Source organism: Podarcis filfolensis (genome assembly GCF_964270895.1).
Source record: "Podarcis filfolensis genome assembly, chromosome: 10".
Taxonomy (NCBI): domain Eukaryota; kingdom Metazoa; phylum Chordata; class Lepidosauria; order Squamata; family Lacertidae; genus Podarcis; species Podarcis filfolensis.
Window position 1 is genome coordinate 34,269,489 of NC_139612.1, and position 22,236 is coordinate 34,291,724.

The following is a 22,236-nucleotide window of genomic DNA, read 5'->3' on the forward strand; positions in this document are numbered from 1 at the left end:
CTTAGTTGCTCTCCTTTGTACCTATTCCATTTTGAATTCATTTTGCAACTTCAAATGACTGCAGATATAGCCCAGTTTCTCTTTGTTTTAGATAGGGTAAAAAGGAAAACAAGCAACCAAGTTTGGTTATATGGTTCATGGGATGTTCACAACACAATATTCTATTCATGGTTAAAGCTGGAAATACTGTACACTCAGCTAAACTCAGCTAACACATACTATCTACTGTAGTAAAGGGAACCCCTGCTGATTTGGTTGTAAATTTTCCCTTCTTTAGTTTTTCATTGTCCCTAAAACTGGCAGTAGCAATATTATCAGAAACAAGTGTCTGCAATTGAACACAGTTTAGTTTAGAAAATGAAAGAAACCAAGCTAAGAAGAATATTATAAGCAGTAATCTTTTCATGTTGTGACAGATGTCTCCTATCTTTCTAAGCCATGGAATGGAATGAATAATTACCACCCCTTATTCAAGAAACTGCATGTCCAGTTCATCCGCAGAGTTGCTAGTGCTGAGATGGTAGATTCTCAAGCACATGTCTCACAATAGAGTCAAATATCATGTCTTTTTCAGGGAATTTGAATTATATTTTTTAAAAAATGCATGAAACTGATCAGCTACAATACCTCCCCATCCCAACATTCTTTTGCAGATTTGAGTTCACAATTTCTTTAGAAAATTTGTTGCCTTTCATCCCTTTCTATGCTGGGATGTCTGCATATCTGCAGGCTTAACTGTTTGAAATGTGGCTCCTGATTTATTAGATTATTGGAATGTGCCAAATAAAAGCTGTTCAGGGAAAGTTGCCCATAGTAAAGGTTAAACAACTGATAAGCATAAACATAGATTTAACACATACATTTATGTAAACATCAAATTCATTAAACACAAGTGGGTTACCCACATTGAAATCAGAGATGAGGGAAGTGAAGCAAGGTTTTCCTGGCCATAGTAGAGTAGAAACTAAACTCCTTCACCATAATCACCTTCTAGAAAATTCTGAAATAAAAAAGGGAATCTATTTGTAGGTGAATTGCATAAAGTGCAATGAATAATATTTTGTACATTTTCTTCAGTTTAACCTGTTCTGAATATAAAAAGATGGTCATATGTTGGACTATTACACCAAGCTGCACAATTTTCTCAGGTTTTATTAGGGTCCTGAACATTATAAACCACAATTTAAAATAAAAATAGTGCCGTTCACTGCTACATAGAGTACCGGTAATATAGAATGGTGGCAACATTCTCAAGGGTAGTAAGATAGTATTGCACTTTGAGACCCCCCACCATCCCAAAAAGTAAAGACACAGTGACACGGAATTTTTGTTTAAGTTATTGGGCAAAATTTAGGCCACAACTTTATTAAACACAGAATGTGAGTGGTATTGGCTTAGGCACTGGAAACTCCAAACTATATCAGACTCACACCTGCTTTCGTGGGGAATCTGATAAAGGGTGAAACACTGCCAGAGGGAGCCTGGCCGGTGGCAACCGACTCAAGCTCACCCCTGTTGTCCCCGTGGGGTCCTGGTATGGCCCTAGGCCCTACCACGGGGGTTCGGACAAAAATCAGGCCAAACCCTGGATTCCTTTAACGGACTACCTTTGACCTTCGAAGGGCAGGTGATGGCCGCACCTCTCCTCCGCACACGACACTGATCCAATGCCTAACCGCCTAACCTTACAAAGTTGTGACGCTTGCTACGTGGTAGGCGAAAACCAAATGGCCCTGCCAATTTGCTAAATGGAAAAATTCCTACCATGCCCCCGTTACAAAACAGGCAACCAACAAAGTCCATAGCAAGGTCAAACTCACCAACTAAAGGGGGAGTGGGTGGGTGATCCGCTGCGCGAAGGCAAAGAGGTCCAGCAAACGGCACACAGGTTTAAAAGCGTTTTGCGGAGAACCCCCCAAGCCAAGCTATTGGCTTTAGGGTCCAAGCATCCACAAAACGACCAACCAGAGTGGAGCAGGGCTAAGCCCCGCCCACACCGGGAGGTAGGAATGTTCAGTGGTCTTTGCGCAACACTTACCCTCTTTGAAGAGGATCTGACTTATTGTTCCATCCTCCTCTACTGAATGCAGGTAATTGTCAGCTTAAGGCAAACTTGTCTTAAAATGTCAGTGTATATAGGCAATAGGGCTGTTAAACTGAATCACAGAATAATGCTATTATCAGTGCTTTGTAACTTTTTATTTAATATTGTACCTATCTTGACAAAGATATGACATTCAACTATTAAATCTTTCATAGATTTTAATTAACATGTATAAAATTTGCAAATTAGTGTGTAATTATCTGAGCTTATCTGGGAGACCAACCGAACTCTACTTAATAACACATTTCTAGCAATACTGCATATTAAAAAATTCTGGGTAAGAGCTCTCAAATCATGTATTTGGATTTAATACTTTTATTTCTCAGAGAACTGCCCTGTGATCTTCGGATGAAGGGCAGTAATATAATATAATATAATATAATATAATATAATATAATATAATATAATGCTATGCATATGTAGTCTGTACTCTGTTGTTGTGATAATAGCTATAAATATGCTCAGCTACATTGTGCCATTTGGGATTTTTTTTAATAATGGGCAAAGCAGAGAAGGAAGTACCAAATTAGATTTCAATAAAGTTGTCTTGAAAATGCAACTTCACTGACACTGGAAGAGATAAATGTTCACTTTCATTCTCCTTCTCATCCTGATTCTAGAATCTCCAGTCTAGTCATCCACAAGGAAACATTAGGCATATCTATTCAACCCGAAAAGCCTCGGGTTACAGTTCTGCTTAAAAGATGAGTTGGCAGGGAGCCACAAAATCAGGCTTATGTTGTTTAGCCATTTCAGACCTTGTTATGTGAAACCTAAATGCCAAATCGGGCTTATTGCACTGTACAGGTAAAATGCTGCGGTTTGTATTTTCTGTCTAGTGCTGAGGAACTGGATACCTTCTCCTGTTTCCTTTAGGAGGAGGAAGGATCCCATCTGGCAACTTTTTGAAGCATCTCATGGGTATTGGGGATTCATTCGACCTGCTGAAGCTCACACAATTATTTGCTGAGGCCTGGCAGTTGGAAGTGTTTTGGCAGAGGCAGAGAGATGGGCACCTTTTGACTTCTGTGAAAAGAGAGATGCCACTGCCACAACATAGCTCAGCAGAATCTGTCCCTAAGCCAATAAAAAATAGAAAACCCAACGAAAACAAAACAACCATGTTGGAATGTCTCCAGGGTATATCGAAGAGGAAATACATTTACAGATTCTTGTAGCCTGTGGCTATAATAGTTATATTTTGTGTTATAGCAAGTGGTAGGTAGCAATGCAGAAATTGTCACTTTTCACCTGAAATCTAAAGGGTCTGTGGTATATTGAAAGAAGATGAAATTTTGTAGGGTCAGGTTTGTTTGTGCACATGTTGGCCACAGAAAAGCCTTTGCTTGCAAAGGAGGACATTGCATTGCACTTGATTCTCATGAAATGTCATTGTTAAGGAAAAATGTAGACTTCTAGCAATAGATTAGTATACCAGTGTCATGTGCTATATATGCATAATAAATCTGTGGGTCAGAAAGTTCTCTTTACTGACTAAAACATGAGTTATTGGGTACTTTAAATGATACCATACTAATAATTTGCACTGAAAGAGGCCTTAAGACGAATTAATCAAATAGAAACCCTTAGATATACTTAGAGAAAGGAAAATGAGATTAGAGGTGACAGTTTACCCAGACAAAGGAAAATAAAGTGGCAGGTTTATTTAATGAAAAATAAAACAGGGATTCTTCATTTTGGCAGAGCCAAGGAAAGAAATATAAGAAAGGAAGATTGTGGAGGATGGAGTGGTTATGCGGTTAAAGGGTTCAGGTTGTCTGAAAAAACCTGACAAATAGGGATTAGAGGGTAAAAGAATGAGTTTGTGCATCAAATTATGAAGAATATGATGTTAGTACAAAAGGGTAAAAGAAGATCTAGGCCACTTGGGTGAGGATTATTACTGAGAAGTGATAATTGAGGTTGGAGGGAAGACAAAAAGGAATTTCAATTGAAAAGGGATAGACAAGTTTTTAAAATGAAGCAAAAACAGGGTTTAATGAGAGAGAGAGAATGTATGCCATTTAAATTTCTTTTTCATTTAATCCATTAGTTGAATAATACAAATGAATAATCCATGTCTGGTTTCAGGGTTCACCCCCACTCCTTGCATGCAATGCCTCATAAACTCTTTTATAGAGGACATAGAAGGAAATCACGGCTACGCATTCGTGAAATGGATTTGGAGGGCATAACATTTCTTAGATTTTGCCTGGTGTGCTTCTGGGGGTGAAAATGTTAAAACTAACAAAAGGCAGATAATCAAGGTTTGCCTCAACTGAAATGGGTTTGTACTACAAAAAATTAAATGAAAAGGTGTGTCTCAAGGAGAAAGTTGTTTGAGGTCAGAAAGCTTTCGAGGGCATGTTGTTACAGGATTCCAGTGAGGGTCCAGGGAACATTGCTTTCTGATCTTGGGTAATCTTCCTGAATATCTACAACCCACAATCTAGTGTGAGACTGCTTGTTATAGGGTTGTTGCTTTTAGTACATCGCAGAAGAAGTTGGCTTAACACATACAAATTCTGTTTTCTGGGCAATGACATCAGTACTTTCATTATATTTTGTTTAGCACAGGGAAGATTTTGTTGCAAGCAAAATGAAAACCCATTCTCTGTAAGTCCACAAGAGCATCTATGACTTGTGTGGCATGGCAGGTAGCTTATGTACTTTACTCGGACAATCCTGGTCTAAACTGAGAGAAATAGCAAGAGGTATGAGTGAAGACTTTTAAGAAAGAATTATAAGGGTATATGCATTATAAAGATTGCAAAGGTAGCGTTTCTGATTGGCTACTAGACACAGTGGCCATGCTCTGCCTTCGAGGTTAGAGACCTTATGTTTCTGAAAACTAGTTGCTGGAAACCACAGGAGGAGTGCTCTTGTGGGTTTCTGAATGTACCCAAAAGTTAAGGTGTTAATGATAACACAGTGTTAATAGTCTTCAGATGTACTCATTTAATCAAAGGCTGATATTTAATTACTATTATCAGTCCCTCATGTTATGGGAACCAAAGAACCGAAGAACTTTCTATGATCTTCCCCACAAAGGACAAAAAAAAAGTAAGAAAGAAAGAACAGAGCTGGTAGACTAAATTAATTCTTGTGCAATTCCACCGAGTAAGAATACGTAATACTTCTTTGGGCTGCTGAAAAGGGGAATATATTTTCAGCTGAGGAGTGCTTACAGGCTGTGAAGATGTTACTGATGCCGAAATGAAAGAGGGCTGCGGATCTGAAAAATGAATCTAAAGTGGATGTTGTACGTTGGAGTAAAGACTTGCAATCAAATGCTAGCAGCAGAAACAGTGCTGGATCCACTGAGAACAAAGAAATGGGAGGTTAATAAACCATACCAAGAAGATTAGAGAAGACATTGTGCCCCAGAGGTTATGGAAAAGATTGAAGAATAGAAGCAAGTGATTTACTTATAGCTTAAGGAAAGTCCTTGCTGCAAACAATCACCTCTAATACTAGCGTGTTTGTTTCTAAAGCATCTTTTAGTAATGACCACTTTTATATCTTGCTGTAGTAGTAAGCCTTTGAAATGCCAGGGATAAAGAGAAATACCTTACATTGGTACCCCTAATAATCTTCATTAAATATTACAAACACCATGTTTTGGTTGAATTGGCATGCACCTCTTAATACTTTGCATGGTTTTTGCATGTTGTTTTTTTAAAAATTAAGTATCACTATTGTTATGCAAGACATAGGGTTTTGGGTTTTTTTTAATTGTCTTATTATAAGCAAAATGTTCTATGGACATTATCAAGTTTAGCAGCAATCCTGCTAGGTAGGTCAATATTATTATCATCATCATCCTCCTTCTTCTTCTTCTTCTTCTTCTTCTTCTTCTTCTTCTTCTTCTTCTTCTTCTTCATATTATTATCCATCTGTCATTGATGCTTTAGTCGAGATTCCTGCATTGCAGGGGCTTGGACTATATGATGCTTGGGGTCCCTTCTAGGCCTGGGTGATGTATCGATACATCACTCAGGACTGCTATGAGGGGCAGACTGTGATGGCGGCTTCACTCCAGCAGTATATTGTGGGTGAAACTGATGCCGCTCCTAGTCCCTCTGCTACCAGTGCCGCTTTCAATATCGGGCCACTGGTAGTAGAGCAAGATCTAGTTGCAGTAACGGGTGAACCTCTGGCCCTCTGGATGCTGATGGGCTCTAACTTCCATTAGCCCTGGCCCATGTGGCCAATGGTCAGAGCTGATGGCCGTTGTACATCTGGAGGGTCATACGTCCACAGAACTCCATTCTAGTGGAATCTTGGTTCTACATCCCTTTAATTCTTTTCTATCTATGTCAGATCACTATGCTACAACAGTGAATGTGAGCATTTTAAAACTTGAGAATCTAATAGGTAGCAGATATAGTACCCATCAACTATAAAAATTGGAGGTGTTATTTATACCTTGCTTTGTACTTCCCCCCACTGCTGTTCTACAAGACGATCCCAGTTGGTTGTAATGAGATATTAATGTTTCAAACATCAGGATTGAAATATGATTTTCTTTTAACCATGGAAAACTGTCAAGCCCATAGCTTGTGAAAAATGGCCTCTGTGATAAAAGCAAGGTTATTGGAAGCTTTGCCTCCCTCCACCCTTTATCCTCCACCAATAATGATTGATGTTTTCCTTTTACTCTTCTCAGGAATTCATTGAATTGCTTGGGCAACTCATAAGGATTTAAAAAATGGTTAGCATTTTATATCTCTATATATAATCTGCTTTTTTTTAAAAAAAACAACAGTGAATCTGTGATCCTTGGCTAAAATGCTGTTTTAATCTCTTCAGGCAAATCAAACTGAACGATAAATTGTATGATTCATTGCTTAACCTCAGTAGTAAAGCAGTGATCTTAAAAATCCATGTGCAGCAATCTAGCAATCTAGAGAAGGCTGAGCAATAAGCATAACTATTATTGTCTAAAAATCAAAGAACAGTTGAGAGCACAATGTTAATACAGTGGTACCTCGGGTTAAGTACTTAATTTGTTCCGGAGGTCCGTTTTTAACCTGAAACTGTTCTTAACCTGAAGAACCACTTTAGCTAATGGGGCCTCCTGCTGCTCCCGTGCTGCCGGAGCCCGATTTCTGTTCTCATCCTGAAGCAAAGTTCTTAACCCGAGGTATTATTTCTGGGTTAGTGGAGTCTGTAACCTGAAGTGTCTGTAACCTGAAGCGTATGTAACCCGAGGTACCACTGTAAATTGATGGCCTCACAGTTATGAAACTTTCCTTCTAAGTGGCCTGCACTTGGGCCGTTCAGTACAGGATTTTGAAGAAGACCTTGAAAACGTCACTGCTGCCTTTCATGTTAATAACTTTATCATAGCAAATAACTTTATCAAAGCAAATTTATCACAGTAAGTGTACACCGACTGATGTGTTTAATGTTTGTGGCACCATTCCTTTTAGGCACGTTATTTAGGGAGGGCTTTGTCCTACGAACTGGTATAGAATTACTTACAAAAATAAAATAATAAACCTCTCATCTCTAATAACCAGTAACAAGTCACCAAGGTGGTGACAGAAAATAAGGCATTTTCTGACAAAGATTGTCTCCCTCTCTGTGTGTGCTTGTGATTTGCATCAGTGTCCCATGCATTCGAGGCCAGCCCAAGACATTTTGGCACCTGAGGCAAACCACAAAATGGCACACACACTTCACCAGGGAAGGAGTCAGTGAAAATCTACATTGGGAACAAAGTGGGGAATGACTACATTGGGAATGGGAGAGCTGGTTTGGCACCCTGTAAATCACTGGTCGCCTCTCCTGGGTCACTCCCCTGGTTCCCTGCCTCTGCCACACACTCTTCAGAGCCCTGCCATTCCCCGACATCGAGGGGGAGAATGGGGCCATACAGATTCACATTGGCTATCTCTGCCCTGACTATCTTAAGAAAAACCAGTTGGGTTGGACCAAAGCAGAATATGGATGCAATGCCACCCTTCTGCTTGTGATTCCCAGCGGTTGGTATTCAGAGACATACAGTCTCTGATACTGGAAGGATATATACTGTAGCTAACATGACCAGTAGTCATTGAGGGCCTTAATTTTCATGAATACACACAAACCTCTTTTAAATCAGCCCAGGTAAGTAGACATCACTATTACCAAATACCAAGGCTCCATGTTTTATCTACCCTTAATTTCCCACCATTCATCTTCACTGGGCAACCCTGGGATACAAGAGAAGGGGGAGAAGATACTGCTTTCTCTCACCAGACATCATGTTACACACTTGGAAGGAAACCTTTCCTCATAGGGGAGTTTTTCCACATCCTTGGCTGCCCTTCTCTGAACATTTTTTGAACTTGACAGTGGTGACTTAATTCCCTGGAAGGATTTCAGAGGTGTTAGAATTTTGTGATATAAATAAAAGGAAACATTAAAGTGAATAACAAAAACAGTTCCAAATAATTTGTAGAGTAGTGAGTACGCTGTTCATCCTGTTTACATTAAAGGACAGAAGTGACACCCAGTGATGGAAATTGCTTTAATAGGGATTCTCACAGCTATATTGAATGCCACACTATAGTCACTGTAGGCCACAACTTTCCAATAAAATGATTCAGTTAAGTATAAAAAGGACCTTCAAAGTTCTTTAGGTTTCAGGAGTCAAGATTCTTCTACGCTACATTGCATAATTGCCCCTTCCCACATTACTTTGTGGATATGTAATGGTGGGGGGATCTAAATTCTAACACAATTTCACATGTCTCTACTAAAATACTTATTGGCACACAATGAGGGGGGAACATTTTAAGTGTGTCTGTCTGTCTCTACATAGAAGTGTGTGCCTAATTTCATAGAATCATAGAGTTGGAAGGGACTCTGACCAACCCCCTGCCCGGCAATGCAGGAATATGTAGCTGTCTCTTACAGGGTTCAAACTTGCAACCTTGGCATTATCAGCACCATGTTCTAGCCAACTGATTGCATATCATTGCGACTTGATTTGGAATACTACAATAAATATATATTTAATAATATAATAATATAATATAATATAATATAATATAATATAATAATATAATATAATATAATATAATATAATATAATATAATATAATATAATATAATAATATAACAAATTTAATGAAAGATTAAACAGCCGACCTACCTAAAGTATGCTATCATGCTAACTACCTTACTTGATCTCAGTGTTCCCAAGGTCTGCCCTGTGGCACAATGGATTGCAGTGCACATGCATGTACACATACATACACACACAGAGAGACAGAGAGAGAGAGAGAGAGAGAGAGACTGGTATTTAGTCATGGTAATAGTGTAATTTAATTAATTCTACCGTGAAACACAACTGCTAAAGTTCATAAAACAAATGACCATGTGCTGAGAAATACACACCTCATAATGTTGATTTAGGATTTGTGATATGCTGGAATGTGTGATTTTTGGCACTCAGTCATGTGCCCTTAATCTCCTCAGAGAAAAAATTAAGAAAACAAGGGTATATACATTACAAATGTAAGTAGAAGTTAACGAAAATTAAAAATGTGGATTAATGTGAAAGCAAAAAAGTTGCTGTCCTTGTGAAAATTTATTCTCTTAGCGTCTCTAGATCTAAACAAATTATGTTTTTTTGGATTGGTTTTTTCCCCCTGCTTCATGCTATTCTTATCCATAAATGTGTCCTGTACAGGAATTAATGTGTAACCGGTAAATAAATGACAGTTGCACAAGTGATTTTTTCACTCTGGCTATATATGGTTGGATGCAGCTTCCTGGCATGTGTATCTAGAACAACAACAAAAATGTGTATGTGCTGTCATTGCATATTAAATCCATCCAGGTTTTGTATGAAGATCTATAGAGAAGCGTTAAGAGGGAAAAGCCTTTCAATAGTATATTAGCTGTATTTGGATGCAACTGTAAACCATGGCTTGTCTGTGAATGAGCCACAGTAAGCCTCACAACACCCCCCGCCCCCAAATTGCAGGGCCAGAAGGAGGACCTCAGTAGCATTGATTTTCAGTTTCCCTGAATCTTGGCTTCTTGTTGCGTCCAATCTGAGGATCATGGTTTATTACTAACAATAGTTAGCTCATACATGTCAGCAACCGCCCTGAGACCTCCGCGTATAGGGCGGTATATAAATTCAATAAATCATCATAATCATAAACCGTGCTTTGAAATTGGCTTGTTTTGAAACTGATCATAGCTATTGGTAAATCACAGTTCCTAGATTAAACTCTATAATAAGTTTGAGCTACAACAAAACTGAAAAGCAAAGCTTCCGAAGGCCACTTCCTGACCATGGGACTCATTTCTCTAATTCTAAGCAATAGTGTATTATTATGTCTAAAAACAGCCTACATGTTCTAAATCTTATTTTCCCAGTGTGTTGCATGACGAGTCTATCTGTAAGTGATGGTTCAGAATATCCCAACCTCTACAAGATATAGCTGACTACTACTGGGAGCAGTGGGAGCAGTGAAATTCACATAATTATGTAAGAACTTGGAGTAACTTGAATTAGTCATATGTTACAGAGGTCAGAGCGCTGGTATTGGAGATGGGGGTCTGTATTTGGCACCAACCCCACATTATTTGTAATCTATAGTTCTGCCCTGTGGTCCCCAGTAGAGAATTTTAAATGTGGGATCTTTCTTTATTAGAAACAATTGCCTACCTTTTGATTTTCAGCATAACTGATACTGATAGTATATGATTTGCTGTGATAGAGCGAATCCAAGGTTAGGATGAAAACTTTGGATCGATAATAAGCAATTGTAACCAGTTTGATTTTTGTCTCTCTGTGTAATCTAAGTTACAACGAAAAAGTCAAATTGACAATTCAGCACAGAGTAAGGCTCTTTTACAGCATGCCTAAATCTACTGGGTTGTGATCAAATCTCAGTGTATCGTGTTTCCAAATTTGATTTCAGCAAACATAACTGTACGTTGGAAAATGGGAAACAAGATTTGTAAATGGGATATGCTGAGTTCAACTATAAGGCTTCATATTTCTTTGTTCAGCAGCTGGATTGCTTATGTAGCAAATCTTTGCATATTTCATCCATGTGTTCTGTCTATGGGAGATCAGCAGCATGTAACAGCAGATGCTTCCTCTTGTAGTTGTTTCTCAAATGATAAGAAACTTGGTATCTGTTACTGATGTATAATATGCCATATTGACAGCTTTGGGAGCTGGTTTGCTTGAAACTATATACCCCACTGACATATTTTTTCCTTGACGGCAGTAACACAACACAACTGACATTGCATTAAACACTCCTCAGTAAGGTAGCACAACCCAAATTTACTCCTGTGAATAGAAATGCTGTGTCATTTTCTTCAGTGAACTTCCTTGCAAAGTTCTTCTTTTAATAACTGGCAAAGTTGTTTATAAATTCTAAGGTATATCAAGTGTGCCTCTCCTGAAACAATATTTGCTTCATTCATTTTTTAAATGATTTTTCTTTTTTGTATACTATAATTATTATTAGTTTCCAGAAAATCACAGCTTCCTTCTGAGATAGTACTGTATTTTGAACTGGATGTGCAAAGTGTAGGTTTATGTTGCACAATGAGCCACCTGTTTGCAACTCATTTTTGGCGTTCATACCCAATGGCTGATCACTCACTAAATAATGCATAAAATTGCAACCGAATATTATTTTTGATCCAAGCCACATACCATATATTAATGATAAAATACTTCTAGTTCATAATCTGGCAGCTGTATACATTTTCACTATTATTCTTTGATTTGTATATTACCAATTCACATTATTTTTGTTGGCTGCTGGCCACACCCAGCATGAGACAAGAAATGGAAAGGTGGCTACATTCATTAAAATATGAATTGGAGAAAATGCAGAACCAATTATCCAAATCTAGGTAGTATGGGAAGACAAGGATTTTAACTAACTCTGTAGGGGAAGCATCTCCCCCCAGACCCCTTGGGATGCAATGTAGTCTCCAGCTATGACACCCCAACTAAGAATGGGGAGGAAATGCACCTTCCTTGCTAGATGAGCCTTAGGTATCTAACCCACCCGTGCAGGCCCTGCTGTCCAGCGTTCACCCAAAATGGACATGTCACCCCAAGTCACCCCAGGTGTAGTCAGATGCCTGAAGTGTGGCCATACTAGAACAACTGAACTTAAAAGGGAGAGTGCACCATGAAGCTATTAGTTACAATTCATCAAGAAGTTCAGTGCTATCATTTGTGAACTGAATTGTTATCAATGGTTTTTTGTGAATGGCCACTGAATTGTTGTCTGTACTTTTCTGTCTTTGTTTTTTAATTCTTTTAACCTGACTGTTTACATCCTCTGTCCCAAGCTACACACACATACACACACATTTGAAATGGCTGAAAAATTTTCATATGTATGACATAATAAATCTGTTATTATCTTTTTTGTTTGAATTGCTAGACATAATCTAGTGAGCTTCATGGCTGACTCAGGCTCTGAAGCTGAATTCCTGCCAGTGTCTGGTATTGGGCTTGGATGTCAGAACCTGAAAGTGCAACATGTAGTGATCCTTGCATAAACAAGAGCTTTCAGCTTCCCCGTCTGATGGCTTTTGAGTGCTGCCCCCAATATCCCCTGAAGGACAGAGATGACCTGTGGAGCATCACAGCATGAGGCAAAAGCAGCTGATGATGGAAAGAAAAATAGGCCACATATATCCCATGCACATAATGAAGTACTTTATGCATGCACATGAGCTTCTTTGAGCTCTAGCTACCATAATACAAACACTTTCAGTTGCCCTCTTTAGGAATGTCTGAAGATTTGTTTTTAAAAATACATGTATTTGGGGGCTCTTTGTACTATGGATTAAAGTCTAGGATGAGCCTGGATAGCTCAGTTGGTTAGACCATGGTGCTGATAACACTCAAGGTTGCAGGTTCAATCCCTGTATGGACCAGCTGCATATTCCTGCATTGCAGGGGGTCGGACTAGATGATCCTCAGGGTCCCTTCCAACTCTACAGTTCTATGATTCTATTGCTTTTTGTTCTAAAATATTGGCTGCATAGCATCTACTGATTGATTGCTTCAGGCAGAAGATGATGGTTTTTTGTTTCTTTCTTTGTTTGTTTGTTTTACTGAAGTGGCCAAGCTCAAAAAGTTTGTGCAGTGCTTATAACTGTGATTTTATGAAGTAGAAACAATTCATCTTAGAGGTTACAGTGGAAAATGAAAAACACTTTTATTATGGCCAGCTGTTCTCCTTTTTCAGTGAAAGTATAACTGTGAATGGGTCTGTCACCATGTTGTTGCCTTAAATGACTCTGGACTGGAGTTGGAGACTTCACACAAAATAACACTGATGTTCTGTAAAGGTTAGGGATGTTTCCCAAATGGACAATTCACCTGTAGTGGTGGGTTCTGAGACGGGAGTGCTTGGCATATTGCTTGAAACAGCACCTGGGAGATTTGAAGAGACAAAGGCACAAAGACAGGTGTTGGTTGGCTGAAGCATCTTGGGGAGTAGGATCCTTGTGGACTAGCAGATATGCTGCCTTCTAGAAGTGCCTGTTTGCCTCCTTTTATGCTGCTCTTCTATATCTTCACATAAAGCAGATTATGACCCACTTTGCATGCAACATTAAGCCACAGCATGGCTTAGCATAAATGAGGAAATGGATAGGTTCCTGAAGCAAAGTTCACAGCTGCTTCTGCACTACCAGATGTTATATCTGAACCAGGTTTGCCACTCATGTTTTGTATTGGGGAAACAAACCACTTGCCCATGTTCAGATGTAATGATGAGATGTAACGGTAAATGTGCTGGGATAAAAACACAAAATACATAATAAAAACACAAGCAAAGCAAAACAAAACAAAACAATAACCCTCCTTCCCCTTACCTTCCCACAAACATTGGCCTGGTGAAGAGTTCTGGACAGCTCTGAAAGCTTCACATTATTTTGTGACATTTTTGTTGGTCTAATAAAAAAATTGCCTCAATGTGGGTTTTGTACTTTTCATTATTATAGTTAGTTTTAATAAATTACTTCATCCAATATACCTGATATATATTGGTGGATGACCCACTCATGTGATTTTCTCCAGAGTATAATTTCTTTATTTTTTGCTGTGTAGCAACATCCCCTAATAGATATTCTCCCATCTTACTGGGTCTTACGCGTTGTGCTTGAATTCTAGTTAAGAAGCCTTAGGCTGGAGAAAACCAATTAAGAGAGAGTTAGGCACTTGACACAGTTGTACTGGTAAAGCTAAGCGTTAGTTTGGGGACTATCTGGGAACTATCTGCAAGGCACACTAAGTTGTTTGGAAGAAAAAGAAAGCTCTGATGATTGATGGGAAAAGGAACATAGATTGGCTTACTTTAGATTATTTCATAATCAAATTGGGTGCAAAAGAAAGAGAATAAAGTAAATCTGTAGTTGAAATGCTCTTAAAATTAGCTTTTAGTGCAAAGCATATTATTAAGATAATTGGTAAGCATTGTTATTGTTGTCTTCAGAGACAATGGAGTGTGTCTCTGTGGCTGGAGCTAAACCACTGTGTTAGCAGCACCAAAGTGACACCCCCAGGCTGCAAGTCTGGGCAGCCTATGCAGAAATCACTGTTGGACCCACTATTGGTCTTTTATGTTCAATCTTCTAGAGCCTGTCTTCGCATGCAGAGAAAGTCCCTAACACACTGATGGGTTTGAGACCCATCGGCTACCCACACCTGGTTTAGCTGGCCAATCAAAGCCATTCCTGGAGTGTGCCTGCTGTTGTACGCTGTTGCTTGCTGACAGCTTCTAGGAGCCATAAGAGAGAGCTGTGTGCAGGGTGGGGACTGAAGGTGGACAAACTATCCCAGAAGTAGCATGACCTGTCCCCCGCCAGAGGTACTCCTTCTCCCCTGACACCCCATATACCCCTTGGTAAGGCTAAGAACCATTTGTTGAAAAGAAAGAGGTTGTAGTGGAAAGGGCGTGGAAATGACACATGGAAGAAATATGTGATGCTCCTGGCCTCTGTTTTTTGTCCTGAAATTTCCTATAACTGTCGACTTCCGGTTAGCGCCAGCGCTTAATGGCGGATCTCCCCCGGAGCTCCGGGAGAGATCTGCTTCGTAGGTTCGGGTCCTGCCAGCTACGGCGGAGCGGGGACCCTTAAAAATCACAGGCGCGTAGCCTGTGAACTGGAGACTCGGCGGGCACCTTTGCGCCCCCCCGACGCGGTGAAATAGCCTTTTTAAAGGCTGCGGATCAGCGGAGCGGTTTTGGAGCGGTGCTGAGAGTCGCTTTCACCCAGCCTGCGAAGCGAAGCCGCGTCGCCATTAGCGGAGAGCGCTGATTTCTTCCGGTGAATTTGGACTAAAAAGAACAACTATCCGTGAGTAGGATTGACTTCTAAAACTAAATTGGACACTAAATTTTAAGAAATTGGGTACCGAGACGGACAAGCACCAAAAAGGAAGTCTGCTTTCCGTTCTGCAGCAAGATCAAAGCGAAAGGCATTTAAGCTGTAACCGCTGGAAAGGAGAGTTGCGGGAACTAAGAAACTCAACACCAAGTAAAAAACTCCCTCCCCGAAGGCAGGAGGGGGGGGGGGGGGAAGAAGACCTGAAAGTACTTTCCTGCCAATTTAAAGGAATTTGAGTTATTTACCGCTGCTCTTTTACCTGGGGATCGGACTGCCGGAGTAAAAGCACCGGCTAAGGACTGTTGCTACAAGAAGGTAAAAAAGTATCTTTGACTGACTTTGGCTACTCTCAACTTGAAATATGTATTTTGTTGCAAAGTAAAGATACTTGCAGGACATTATTGATCTGAAATCTCCAGAAAGAGAAAAGAACAATTGAAAGGGACTAGAAGGACCTTTGTTTAATTTTCTGGAGAGTGTGGGACTAACTAGAAAGTAAAAAACTGACTTTACGCCCTCTAGAGGATTTATAAATTGTTTCAGCAATAAGTGGAGTTTAAAATCTGGGAACTTTGTTTGACAACATAAGAGTGTGGGAATGACCTTGACTAAAAGACTTTGTTATGGCAGATGGTAAAGAGAAAGAGGATTCACAAGAAACAACCTTGAGATCTGGCAGACAATACAAAGTGGATCTTCCCAAGCAAAGAAGGGCCTCTGTAACAGGGGCCTCTGGAATTACAGCTGTCTCAAAGGCAAAAGTGAAGACAATGTCTTCAGAAGAATCATTTGCTAAGGTTTTGGAGAAGATAAACGATTCACTAGAGGAACTAAAAAAGCAAGCTAAAAAAGCAAGGTAAAAAAGCAAGGTAAAAAACCAAAGTACAAATTGCTGAAACAAATAAGAAAATTGAAGAAATCTCTGGGAAAATTGACTTAAATACAAAAAGCATAACCGACCTTGGGAACAAAGTGAACTCAAATGCAGAAGCAATTGGGAAATTATTGGAAGATTCATCTACAACACGAAAGATAGCTGAAGAAGCTAAAGAAATCGCAACTGCTGCTGAGGAAAAGTTTCCACCAGTTTATAAGAAACTAGATGAGTATGAACTGGCACTCTCTATGCAGGATATGCAACGTAAGGAGAGGAACTTAAGGATTAGACTTGTGCCGGAAAAGGAAGGAGATAACCTGGTGGACTATCTGACAAAAGAATTTTCGGACTTTTGGAAGCAGGAGTTGGACAAAGAAGAATTTAAGATAGAAAGCGCATTTAGATTGGGAGCAAAGCAGAGGAAGAACAGACCCAGAGATTGCTTAATAACTCTAAGAACAAAGGAGGAGCGAGACAAAATATTGAACCTGCATTTCCAAACAACCCTTCGAATTGAAGATTTTCATATTGAGATCTTTAAAGACATTCCCAAAAGTATTTTGGACGCAAGAGGATTCTACAAAGACTTGGCGACACTGCTGAAAAGGAACTACATACCATTCAGGTGGGAATTTCCCCAAGGCTTGTCTTTTAAATATAAGGGGAAGAAAAGAAGAATAAAGACAGTGAGTGATAAAGACAAGTTCTTGGGAGAACACGAAGAAGACCTACAGAAAGAGACATTTCCAGGACAAGGGCATCCGTCATTGGATAAGGACACAGAACCACCGACAGACGAGGAACAAAAACAGGGAGCTGTAGGAGGAAGAGGTAAATAATCCCATCATGGCTTTGCAACTTCTAACCTGGAATTGTAACGGTTTGAACATTCCTAGAAAGAGAAAAAACATATTTCACGCTTTAAAAAAAGACCAATTGGACTTGATTTGTTTACAAGAGACTCATGTGACAAGAGCACATAGAAAACTATTAATAAATAAAAGATTGGGACAAGAATTTATATCTTCAGACAGAGTAAAAAAGAGAGGAGTGGTGATCTATGTAAAAGAAAAGTTGCAACCGAAACAAATCTTTAAAGATGACCAAGGAAGATATCTGGCAATTGAAATCCAATCCCAAGGAGAAAAGTATCTGATAGTGGGAATCTATGCACCAAATGAAGGGAAAGCTGAATTTTTTAAGAAGTTGCATGAAATTTTGATGGACTATATGGATTATAATTTAATTTTGATGGGAGATATGAATGGAGTAGTTTCAACAAATATGGACAAAGCACAAAGACAGGTAATAACAAAAGATGGAAGACTACCAAAGACTTTTTTTGAAATGACTGACAATATGGACTTGATTGATATTTGGAGAACAAAACACCCATTAGAAAGAGAGGGAACCTTCTTTTCTGAAGCCAAAATGACATGGACAAGGATTGACCAAATCTGGGTGACTAGCAGTATGGCGCCGAATATAAAGAAAGTGGAAATCTGCCCAAAAACCTTCTCCGACCATAATGCAGTAAAGATGGTGATGAAGCAAACAACAACTGGCTCTTATAGATGGAGAATGAATGACAACTTATTCAGAGACGAGGAGATTTGCAAGAAGGCCCAAAAAACTTTGAAAGATTACTTCGAAATTAACTTGAGGACTAAAGTAGAAAAAAGAATAGTATGGGATGCAAGTAAAGCCGTGATGAGAGGATTTTTGATACAACAAAATACATTAAAGAAGAGAAAGCAAAATGAGAGGAAGGAAATTTTTTTGGAAAAGATAAAAGAAGGGGAAAAGAAATTAAGATCGAAGCCGAAATCGCAAGAGATTTTAAGAGAGATTAAATTCCATCAAACACAATATATGGAGCTGATGAATCAAGAATTAGAGTGGAAAATTAAGCAAATGAGACAAAAGACCTTTGAATCTGCTGATAAATGTGGCAAGTTATTGGCCTGGCAAATAAAGAAGAGACAAAAACTCAACACGGTAACAAATATAGAAGTGGAAGGAAAGAACATAAGTAACCCAGCGGAAATTAGGAATTGCTTCCAGAACTACTTTAGACAACTTTACACACAAGGGCCGCAGAATGAAATGGACATACAACAATTCCTCCAGAAAAATGGGCTGAAAAAGGTTTCACAGGAAAGTAAGTCAATTTTGAACCAGGAGATATCAGCACAAGAAATAGAAGATGCCATTCAAGGCATGGCGTTGGGCAAATCACCCGGTCCGGACGGACTGACTTCCAAGTACTACAAAGTTTTGAAGGAAGGATTGATACAACCTCTGAAGGAAGTCTGCAATGAGATTATGAAGGGGAAAAGGGCACCCGATACGTGGAGAGAGGCCTACATTACACTTATACCAAAGACAGAGACTGAAAAGACTCAACTTAAAAACTACCGACCCATCTCGTTACTAAATGTGGATGATAAAATTTTTGCTGATATTTTAGCAAAAAGATTGAAAAGAGTTTTGATGGAGGAGATTCATGGGGACCAAGCAGGCTTTCTCCCGAAAAGGCATTTGTCGGACAATGTAAGGAATATAATTGACATTTTGGAAAAGTTGGAAGTGAATATAAACACTAAGGCTGTTTTGATATTTGTGGATGCCGAGAAAGCCTTTGACAACATTTCTTGGAATTTTATGCTGAAGAACCTCCGGGGGATGGGGGTAGGCCAAGGGTTCGAGAATGGTATAGGTGCAATATATTCTGAACAGAAAGCAAAATTAATTGTAAATAACGTGGTTACAGAAGAGTTCAAGATTGAAAAAGGGACACGTCAGGGGTGCCCTATTTCCCCACTACTTTTTATATCGGTCCTGGAGGTTTTGCTTAATATGATTAGGAGGGACCAGTTGGTTAAAGGGATTCAGGTCGGAGCTAAACAATACAAATTGAGAGCATTTGCAGATGACTTAGTACTTACATTGCAAGAGCCAGAAGCTAGTACGAAAAGAGTTTTGGAAATAATCCAAGAGTTTGGTCAATTGGCAGGATTTAAACTGAATAAGTTAAAGACAAAGGTACTAGAGAAAAATTTAACACAGACTGAAAAAGAAAGGTTTCAGAATGAGACAGGGTTGACCGTGGTTAAAAAAGTGAAATATTTGGGTATAAACATGACAGCTAAGAATGTGAACTTATTTAAAGACAATTATGATAAAACTTGGATAGAAGTGAAAAAAGATTTGGAGATCTGGTCAAACTTAAAGCTTTCCTTGTTAGGTCGAATCGCAGTTATAAAGATGAATGTATTGCCAAGAATGTTGTTTTTGTTTCAAGCATTGCAAATAATGGAGAAAATGGATTGTTTCAAGAAGTGGCAAAAAGACATATCTAAATTTGTCTGGCAGGGCAAGAGGCCCAGAATTAAATTTAAGATATTAACGGATTCAAAGGAAAGAGGGGGGTTTGCCCTGCCAGACTTTAAACTTTATTATGAAGCGGCAGCTTTCTGCTGGCTGAAAGAATGGCTACTTCTTGAAAACACAGACATTTTGGATTTGGAAGGTTTTAATAACATTTTTGGGTGGCATGCATATTTGTGGTATGACAAGGTTAAAGCACATAAAAGTTTTAAAATCCATATTGTCAGAAAAGCACTATTAAATGTTTGGATTAGATATAAAGATCTGCTGGAAAATAAAACTCCAAGGTGGCTGTCGCCAATGGAAGCTAAGGCAGTTAAAAAGTTAAACATGGAGTCGAAGTGGCCAAAATACTGGGAAATCTTGGAAAAGGAAGGAGATAAATTGAGATTGCAGAGTTTCGAGAAATTAAAAGGGAAGGTGAGAGATTGGCTGCACTATCATCAAATAAATGAAGCGTTTAAATTGGACAGTAAAATTGGCTTCCAGGTGGAAAAATCAAAATTGGAGACAGAATTATTAGAACCCAGTACTAAGAATTTGTCAAAAATGTACAATTTGCTGCTGAAATGGAATACACAAGACGAAACGGTTAAATCAGCTATGATTAAATGGGCTCAGGACATTGGTCATAATATTTTGTTTGCTGATTGGGAGAAGTTGTGGACCACCGGGATGAAATTTACGGCATGTAATGCTCTGAGAGAAAACATTATGAAAATGATATATAGGTGGTACATAACCCCAGTCAAGCTTGCAAAGATTTACCACTTGCCTGATAATAAATGTTGGAAATGTAAAGAAAAGGAAGGTACATTTTTTCACCTTTGGTGGATGTGCCCGAAGATTAAGGCATTCTGGGAAATGATCTATAATGAACTTAAAAAGGTATTTAAATATACTTTCCCTAAGAAACCAGAGGCCTTTCTCTTGGGCATTGTCGGACAGGGGGTGTTAAAGACGGATATAACTTTCTTTTTGTACGCTACAACAGCAGCTAGAATACTTATTGCAAAGTACTGGAAGACACAAGAACTACCCACACTGGAAGAATGGCAGATGAAGGTGATAGACTACATGGGCCTGGCAGAAATGACGAGCAGAATCCGAAACCAGGGAAGAGAAGCAGCGCAAGAAGAATGGAAAAAGTTCAAGGACTATTTAAAGAAATACTACAAAATTAATGAAAGTTAGAATGATGTTGGACTGGAAAGTAAACGGTTACTATTAGTAAGGGTTAAGACAAGGAGAATAAGGAAAGATTAAATTTAAATTAAAATAAGGGAAGATTTGCTGAGTAATTGATAAGAATTTGGAATACAGAAAAGGGAAGCATGAGGAAGTCGGGGAAGAAAGGTATAAGAAATTAAGATATGAAATGGTACATGTTTTTTGTTTTGTTTTTGTTTATGTCTGTTTATGTATTTGTTATATGTTTGTTACTGTTATAAAAACCTTTAATAAAAAAATAATTAAAAAAAAAAGGAAGGAAGGAAGGAAGGAAAAAAAAAAAAAAGAAATTTCCTATAACTATGCTCTTCAGGGCTGTGCTTCTGTTCTTCCCTTAAGCACCGATAACATTTGGGGCAGAAATAACAATGGTAATTGCAGGCAATCAGCTCCTTCTGCTCAGATAATGCTATTTATTGGTGTTACAAGCACCCAAGTTGCTTTAGTCTCAGCTTAGTGTCTCACAAGGAAATCATTTTTTTTTTTAAAAAAGCTATTTGTCAGAAATTTGAGGGGACCCGCCCCCCCGGCATTTCTCTAATGACTGCAAGTTGGTGAACTGAGATTTAAGTGCTGGAATTGGAGCAGAGGCCCAGAATCCTTTTCATTCGCAAGAGGCAGCATATTCAGGCAGAGTACTTACTGAAAGCAGAAGTAGAAGGTGAGGCAACATTGGCTAGGCATGGTCCTAAGCAGAACACTGGGAGAGTATTACCGATCCTTCGTGTAATATTTAGAAATCCATTCCATGTGTTCTAGTAGTGACAGAGCCATTCGACAATTTTAAAACTCCCTGTGCTTGCTATTTTAGTTCAGTAGTTGCAGCAGTGGGTTGCTTGCTGTGGTACAGGGATGTGGAAACCTGTGGCCCAGCAAAAGTTACAGCTTCCATTATCACTGACCACTGGTCATAATGGTTGTGGCAGAGGAGAGTTGGGAGCCCGATGAGACACTGCAGGGTTTCCATCCCTGTTGTAGCTGGTTTTGAAATCAAAGTGCAATAAAGGGCTTGAGAGAACATGGGCTTTGGGACCAGGATGGAGGACAAAATGACCTTTTGGAGTCCCTCACTATAATTACCATGGGTCTCTTTATTCATTTCTCTCTGGTGCACACTTTACTCTGTTTTTTTATCAAGTGTCAAGAGCAAATTTTAATTAGTGGCATTAAATTAATCAAATATATATCCATGAAGCCACACTTACAAGGCGAAGACGTATCTTTGTCCAGACTCTCACACTTGATCTACT

General features: G+C 39.0%; 1 protein-coding gene and 1 long non-coding RNA gene across 6 annotated transcripts in view; one reads left to right on the top strand and one right to left on the bottom strand.

Moving 5' to 3' along the window:
• The window catches only part of NAV3 (neuron navigator 3), a 448,840-nt gene that overhangs the window by 78,122 nt on the left and 348,482 nt on the right, over nucleotides 1–22,236 (top strand). The window lies entirely within an intron of this gene.
• LOC310743269 lies at nucleotides 327–21,945 on the bottom strand. Its single transcript, XR_014538920.1, has 3 exons — nucleotides 21,630–21,945; nucleotides 9,274–9,305; nucleotides 327–1,000 (listed from the first exon to the last, which is right to left on the bottom strand). It is a non-coding gene; the product is annotated as an uncharacterized lncRNA (long non-coding RNA).